The sequence below is a fragment of the Scylla paramamosain genome, chromosome 6 (assembly GCF_035594125.1).
Source record: "Scylla paramamosain isolate STU-SP2022 chromosome 6, ASM3559412v1, whole genome shotgun sequence".
Taxonomy (NCBI): Eukaryota; Metazoa; Arthropoda; class Malacostraca; order Decapoda; family Portunidae; genus Scylla; species Scylla paramamosain.
This window is the reverse complement of record NC_087156.1, coordinates 407501-415000: the sequence shown is the minus strand read 5'-3', so window position 1 is coordinate 415000 and position 7500 is coordinate 407501. Positions and strand designations below refer to the sequence as shown.

General features: G+C 41.1%; 2 protein-coding genes and 1 long non-coding RNA gene across 13 annotated transcripts in view; 1 reads left to right on the top strand and 2 right to left on the bottom strand.

Annotated features, from left to right (window-relative positions):
• Positions 1 to 572, bottom strand: part of LOC135101174 (uncharacterized) — a 5827-nt gene extending 5255 nt beyond the window's left edge. Inside the window, exon 1 of one of the 3 annotated variants that reach the window (XR_010269125.1) lies at positions 203 to 572. This is a non-coding gene — a long non-coding RNA (uncharacterized LOC135101174). Of the gene's footprint in view, positions 179 to 202 lie in introns of those variants that run through there. The other 2 variants (XR_010269126.1, XR_010269124.1) reach the window with 2 other exon arrangements.
• Positions 1 to 7500, bottom strand: part of LOC135101162 (valine--tRNA ligase-like) — a 94677-nt gene that overhangs the window by 65251 nt on the left and 21926 nt on the right. The gene's annotated exons all lie outside the window — the stretch shown is intronic.
• The window catches only part of LOC135101164 (uncharacterized), a 166297-nt gene that overhangs the window by 157423 nt on the left and 1374 nt on the right, over positions 1 to 7500 (top strand). For 7 of the 8 annotated variants that reach the window (XR_010269085.1, XR_010269094.1, XR_010269089.1 and 4 more), the window contains 3 exons: positions 3318 to 3441; positions 3956 to 4171; positions 5870 to 5960. The gene's annotated coding sequence lies outside the window, so the exon portion shown is untranslated. The remainder of the gene's footprint in view (positions 1 to 3317; positions 3442 to 3955; positions 4172 to 5869; positions 5961 to 7500) is intronic. The other variant, XR_010269086.1, reaches the window with a different exon arrangement.

Here is a 7500-nt window from a genome sequence, read left to right as displayed (position 1 = left end):
GGCAGTGAATGGAGCCACATGACTATGCTTTCATGTCCGCTGGTCAGACCTAACCGCCACTGCCTAGTTTAAGTCTGACGGAAGGTTTAACAGGCCAGGGGTGAGCTGCGGCAGGCTGGCCCGTCATACCTCACACCCCTTTATTTCCCTCACACACATTAATACACTCGTTACACACACTCATCCACCTACTGCCACTTACCTGTGCACAAATCACCCCAGTAGTCTGCTCCTCACACAACAAAACACTGTAAATTACGATAAATATTGAGAGACAGCAGATTTATTTATTTTTTATTGTCTTCCTCAGTGTACCTGGGAAACACCGTGCAGTGCGGTTGTGTGTGTGTGTCCTCTTTTCATTTAAACACCAGGGAACGGGACCACAGAGGCACAGGAGGTCAATTAAGGTGAGTTTAGTAGTGACAGGTAGCAGAGGTCTGGCTTCAACCTACGACACTACCTGGAAAACACTGGAAATACCTGGAAAATACTTGATACTTAATAGCAAAAGGGGAGAAGAGAAGAGAGAATATAATGCTATTTATCATGGAATAGAGGCGGACACACACACACACACACACACATAGATATACACACACACACACACACACACACACACATATATATATACACACACACGCATACACACAGCTGAAATTAATCCAGAAAACAGAGAAATAACCTTCATAACAACCACAAATAATAAGGAAAGAGAGATAGCCAACCTTGTTTTTATCTGAGCCCCCTCCCAGCCCTCCCGCGGCCGCCATGATGGATTGCCAGAGTCTACCCCAGGTTCCAATATTCTTTCTATTTTCTTAACTTATATATTTAGGCTTTTTAACTAAGATTTTATGGTTTGTAAAAATATTTGGTGGTGTTTTGAGTGTTTTGCGTGCGAGTGTTAAGGGAAACATGTCGATTATGAGGTTGTTTCAGCGTAAATAAGTGTTGCTGTTTGCCGTTAAATTTTTCATACCGCCAAACATAATTTTTTATTTCAGCCGCTAGGCAAGATTTTATGGGCTCAAAAAATCGTTTATTGTTTTTTAAATATGTTATGATGCTTTTGAGTGAAATACGTGGACTTTTAGAGGGGTTTTAGACCCGTTGAAAACTCAAAAAGTCGACATTTATAAATTATTTATTTATTTATTTCAGCTTCCGGTTAACTTCTGATTGTTTGTAAAAATAGTTTCGATTTTTTAAAGTGTATTGTGTTCGTGAGAAATGAGATTTGTGGACTTTGGAGTGTTTTTTTTTATCGTGTTTGTTCGAACACTTTTTCATATAGTTATTTAAATATAGCTTTATTATTACTGAAGCTTGGAATATTTTTATATGTCCAGAATTAATTTAAAATTATGCCCTTTCATAATATGTAAAGCATTCCGGCCTAGCTCCATTTTTGCGAGGGGTCATTTTCAAAATCATTTGCGTAACGTAAATATGGCGGACGTGACGTCATCAGCCGCCTTCATCCGGGGACCGAGACCCTGGACCTTCCCACCTGCCAGTGCCCTTCCATCAGTATTTAGTGTTATTTCCTATATTTTCCAGCTGTTTTCATGCATAGAGAAGAATAGAAAGAGGAGTGAATTCTTCGTTTCTGTGGCGTTTTAAAAAGGCAGGGGATGTTTTTTTTATATATTTTTTTATTTTTTTGTGTTTTTTTTTAGATTTTGGTGTTTTTCAAGTTTGTTTGGGTAGAAATTGTTGTTTTTTCGCTGTCCTTGGGTAGGTGTGTGTCTCTTCTGGGGTGTTTTGAAAGGAAATTAAGTGTTATTTAAATGTTTTTGGCTAGAAATGTGTGTTTTTTGATGTGTTGAAAGAAAGTCGCATGTTTTTCAGTGTGTTTGGGTAGAAATGTATGTTTTTTTGGGTGTTTTGAAAGGAAATCACGTGTTTTTTCAGTGTTTTTTGCGTAGAAATTAATGTTTTTGAGCTATTTCTGACCGGTAATCAGTGTTTTCTTTTAGTACTGTTAATAGAAATAGCTGTTCTGGGCCGAATTTGTGTTTTTTGAGTATTAAAAGGAGAAAAATAGTGCTGCTAGGTGTTATTGGGCAGGAAAATTTGTGTTGCTAGGTGTTTTTGGGGAGGAAAATTGTGCTTCTAGGTGTTTTTGGGGAGGAAAATTGTGTTTGAAGGTGTTCTTTGGGGAGGAAAATTGTGCTTCTAGGTGTTTTTGGGGAGTAAAATTGTGTTTCTGGGTGTTTTTGGGGAGGAAAATTGCGTTTCTAGGTGTTTTTGGGGAGGAAGATTGTGCTTCTAGGTGTTTTTGGGAGGAAAATTGTGTTCCTAGATGTTTTTGGGAAGGAAAATTGTGTTTCTGGGTGTTTTTGGGGAGGAAAATTGTGTTTCTGGGTTGTTTTAGGGGAGGAAAATTGTCTTTCTAGGTGTTTTAGGAGAGTAAAATTGTTTCTGGGTGTTTTTGGGGAGGAAAATTGTGTTGCTAGATGTTTTTGGGGAGGAAAATTGTTTATGGGTGTTTTTGGGGAGGAAAAATGTGTTTCTACGTGTTTCTGGTGTGTGTGTGTGTGTGTGTGTGTGTGTGTGTGTGTGTGTTGCCTTGTCTTTCGTTGTACAGATGCTTATGCAGTGTGTGTGTGTGTGTGTGTGTGTGTGTGTGTGTGTGTTGCCTTGTCTTTCGTTGTACAGATGCTTATGCAGTGTGTGTGTGTGTGTGTGTGTGTGTGTGTGTGTGTGTTGCCTTGTCTTTCGTTGTACAGATGCTTATGCAGTGTGTGTGTGTGTGTGTGTGTGTGTGTGTGTGTGTGTGTTGCCTTGTCTTTCGTTGTACAGATGCTTATGCAGTGTGTGTGTGTGTGTGTGTGTGTGTGTGTGTGTGTGTGTGTGTGTGTTGCCTTGTCTTTCGTTGTAGCCTTCAGAAAAAAAATATTAAAGTTTTTACAGTGGGAAAATTTTGGTGGTGAGTGAGAAAATGACTCAAATATTACCTCAAATTTAACCTGATGTGGTGGAGCCTCACACTCCTCAGCTGCCCCTAACCAAACCTAACCTAACCCAAAGAAGCCTACCCGAACTTCTGTCTGGTGCTTCCTCCTCCCCAAGACTGGCTATCTCGTGTCATAATCCCAAGCTAGCCTAACCAAACTCTACCTAACCTAACCTAAGCAATTCTAACCTAGCCAAACCTTATCTAAGCAAGCCTAACCTAGCCAAGCCTTACCTAACCTAACCTAACCTAACCTAAAGAAGCCTACCCTAACCTAACCTAGCCTAGCCTAACCTAACCTAACCTGCATCCTCTTCCCACGGCCCCACTTAACCTAACCTAACGTAACTTTCAGAGCAACGGCAACCCTCCGATCCGGCAAGCAGGTTGGCGGCAGCGATGGCGGTGGCGGCAGCAGCGGTGGTGAGGTGGACGGCAGGGACGGAGGGGCGGTACAGGCTGCGGACATCAAGGAGAAAGTGAGCAGGGTGTTGTGTTGGTGTGTGTTGCTAAGCTGAGGTGTGAAGTGTGTGGTTGTCAACGCGCTGCAATATTTGTCAGTCAAGGCTCATGCAACACTGCCTCCATGCACAAGTGTGTCGGGAAAGTGATTCAAAGTTGTAAACGTTTTATTGTTTTAGTTTATTTATTTATTTGTTTATTTTGTTTTATTTTTTATATATATAGGAGGGACACTGCTCAAAGCCAACTAAATACTACAAGAAAAAAATACTGAGATAAAATTAAAGATTAAAAACACCTCACTTAACCTAACCTAACCTAACCTGACCTGACCTAACCTAACCTAACCTAACCTGACCTGACCTGACCTAACCTAACCTAACCTAACCTAACCTAACTTATCCTAACCTGACCTAACCTATCCTAACCTGACCTAACCTAACTTAACCTAACCTAACTTAACCTAACCTAACTTAACCTAACCTAACTTAACCTAACCTAACCTAACCTAACCTAACCTAACACCCACAGAAGACCGTGCGGAGAAGCAAGGTGGCATTCAGCAGTGTGATCCTGGACCTGGTCGGCTTGACGGTGGTGGTGCCTCTGTCTCCTGCTCTCTTTGACTGTTACTCCAAGCACGACTCCAGCGGCTTGTATTCCTCTGTGCTCTCCTGTGTGACTTGTTACCAGCATATCATCGGCGTCCCTGCGAGGTTCCACTCTGTCTTGTTTGGTGGTATGTGGGTATGTTGCGTTTTGTATTGGTTTGTATATTTCTAGTTTGGTTTTATGATTATTTTTTTCATTTTTTTTATCCTGTTATCTATTTATTTATTTTTGTTTGTTTGTTTGTTTGTTTGTTTGTAGGGTGTGTGTGTGTTTGTTTGTGTTCCTGCTGTTCTATATTGCAGCTTGTTTTCTTGTTTTTGTTTTTTTGTTATTGTTATTTTGTGTTTTATTCCATTTCATTGTTCTGAAGGTGTTTTCAGGTATTTTTGGGGTGTTTTTGGGTGTTTTTGTATGTTTTTGGGGTGTTTTTGGGTGTTTTGGTATGTTTTTGGAGTGTTTTGTGGTGTTTGGTGTATTTTGAGGGTGTTTTGGTGTGTTTTTGGAGTGTTTTGTGGTGTTTTGGTGTATTTTGAGGGTGTTTTGGTGTGTTTTTGGAGTGTTTTGTGGTGTTTTGGTGTATTTTGAGGGTGTTTTGGTGTGTTTTTGGAGTGTTTTTGGGTATTTTAAGGGTGTTTTGATGTGTTTTTGGATTTTTTGGGTTGTTTTGGGGTATTTTAAGGGTGTTTTGGTGTGTTTTTGGAGTGTTTTGATGTGTTTTTGGAGTTTTTGGCTTGTTTTGGGGTATTTTAAGGGTGTTTTGGTGTGTTTTTGGAGTGTTTTGGGATGTTTTGGTGTGTTTTGGGGTATTTTGAGAGTGTTTTGGTGTATTTTTGGAGTGTTTTGGGATGTTTTTGTGTATTTTGGGGTATTTTGAGGGTGTTTAAAGGTGTTGTGGTGGTGTTAAATATTTTGTTTGTTTACTTTTTTAGCTTTTTATTTTCTTATGCATTATTTTATTTCTTATTTATATTCCTATAGAGCTCCATTTTTTCTGTTTGCTTGTTTTGTTATTTGTTTGTATTTCCTTGTGTCTCTGAATGTGGTTAAAGAGAGGTGCAGTGTGGGTAAAGCATCATTTTCTTTTTCCTTTCCTCATTTCTTTACTTTTCCCTCTTATTCCTTCCTTTCTGTCATCATTACAAACCCATTCTATCATTTTCCTTACCATAAACCATCAAAACATCTTGACAATCTCATTTAAATCACTTTTTTTTTCATTATCATCTGTTCCTTTACACTTTCTTGCTTTCTTTCACTTATTAATTCACTACACTCCTCTGCTTGTGTGTTTGGGAGTGTTTTGGGGTGTTTTGGAGGTGTTTTAGGGCTGTTTTTGCAAGTGTTTTGAGGTAAATTGTCTGTTTTGGGGTGTTTTGGAGGTTCTAGTTTAACAGGCTGTAGTGGAAGTTACTGGGGTTTTCAAGGGTGTTTTCATGGTTCTAGTTTAACAGGCTGTAGTGGAAGTTACTGGGGTTTTCAAGGGTGTTTTCATGGTTCTAGTTTAACAGGCTGTAGTGGAAGTTACTGGGGTTTTCAAGGGAGTTTTCATGGTTCTAGTTTAACAGGCTGTAGTGGAAGTTACTGGGGTTTTCAAGGGAGTTTTCATGGTTCTAGTTTAACAGGCTGTAGTGGAAGTTACTGGGGTTTTCAAGGGAGTTTTCATGGTTCTAGTTTAACAGGCTGTAGTGGAAGTTACTGAGGTTTACAAAGTATATTTTCAAATCTATATTTTTACTGTGTAGCCAAATAATTATAATATAAAACAACAGAATTTATCAGTAACAATATTATTTAACCCACCACTGCCTGCTGTACCACCCTCACCATCCACAGGGCCTAATGATGATGATTCCTGCTTTCATCCTCATCGGGGCTAACGAGACCAACCTGGGGCTGTACTCTGGACTGACGCTGTATGCCATAGGTGGGTCTGGAGGGGCTGGGATAACAGATAATTTAAATAAACACTCAAACACTTAAAAAAACACAAAATTCATGCTGGTATACAATTAAAAACACACTGAAATACTTACTAAGGCTGGTGTACACATGTAAACTTGTACGCAAACACTGGTGTACACTTAGAAACACACACACACTTGGTAAGGCTGGTACACACACACACACACACAGACTCATAAGAGATGCTGGTATATGCTCACACATCCATACACATATTAGGTAAGGCTTGTGTACACCAATTTAGATGTATGTCCAATGAGATAGCTTGTATTCTCTCTCTCTCTCTCTCTCTCTCTCTCTCTCTCTCTCTCTCTCTCTCTCTCTCTCTCTCTCTCTCTCTCTCTCTCTCTCTCTCTCTCTCTCTCTCTCTCTCTCAAACACACACACACACACACACACACACACACACACACACACACACACACACACACACACACACACACTCTCTCTCTCTCTCTCTCTCAAACACACACACACACACACACACACACACACACACACACACACACACACACACACACACAAACACACACTCTCTCTCTCTCAAACACACACACACACACACACACACACACACACACACACACACACACACACACACACACACACACACACACACACACACACACACACACTCTCTCTCTCTCTCAAACACACACACACACACACACACACACACACACACACACACACACACACACACACACACACACACACACACACACACACACACACACACACACACACACACACTCTCTCTCTCTCTCTCTCTCTCTCTCTCAAACACACACACACACACACACACACACACACACACACACACACACACACACACACACACACACACACACACACACACACACACACACTCTCTCTCTCTCTCTCTCAAACACACACACACACACACACACACACACACACACACACACACACACACACACACACACACACACACACACACACACACACACACACACACACACACACACACACACACACACACACACACACACACACACACACACACACACACACACACACACTCTCTCTCTCTCTCTCTCTCTCTCTCTCTCTCTCTCTCTCTCTCTCTCTCTCTCTCTCTCTCTCTCTCTCTCTCTCTCTCTCAAACACACACACACACACACACACACACACACACACACACACACACACACACACTCTCTCTCTCTCTCTCTCTCTCTCTCTCTCTCTCTCTCTCTCTCTCTCTCTCTCTCTCTCTCTCTCTCTCTCTCTCTCTCTCTCTCTCTCTCTCTCTCTCTCTCTCTCTCTCTCTCAAACACACACACACACACACACTCTCTCTCTCTCTCTCTCTCTCTCTCTCTCTCTCTCTCTCTCTCTCTCTCTCTCTCTCTCTCTCTCTCTCTCTCTCTCTCTCTCTCTCTCTCTCTCTCTCTCTCTCTCTCTCTCTCTCTCTCAAACACACACACACACACACACACACACACACACACACACACACACACACACACACACACACA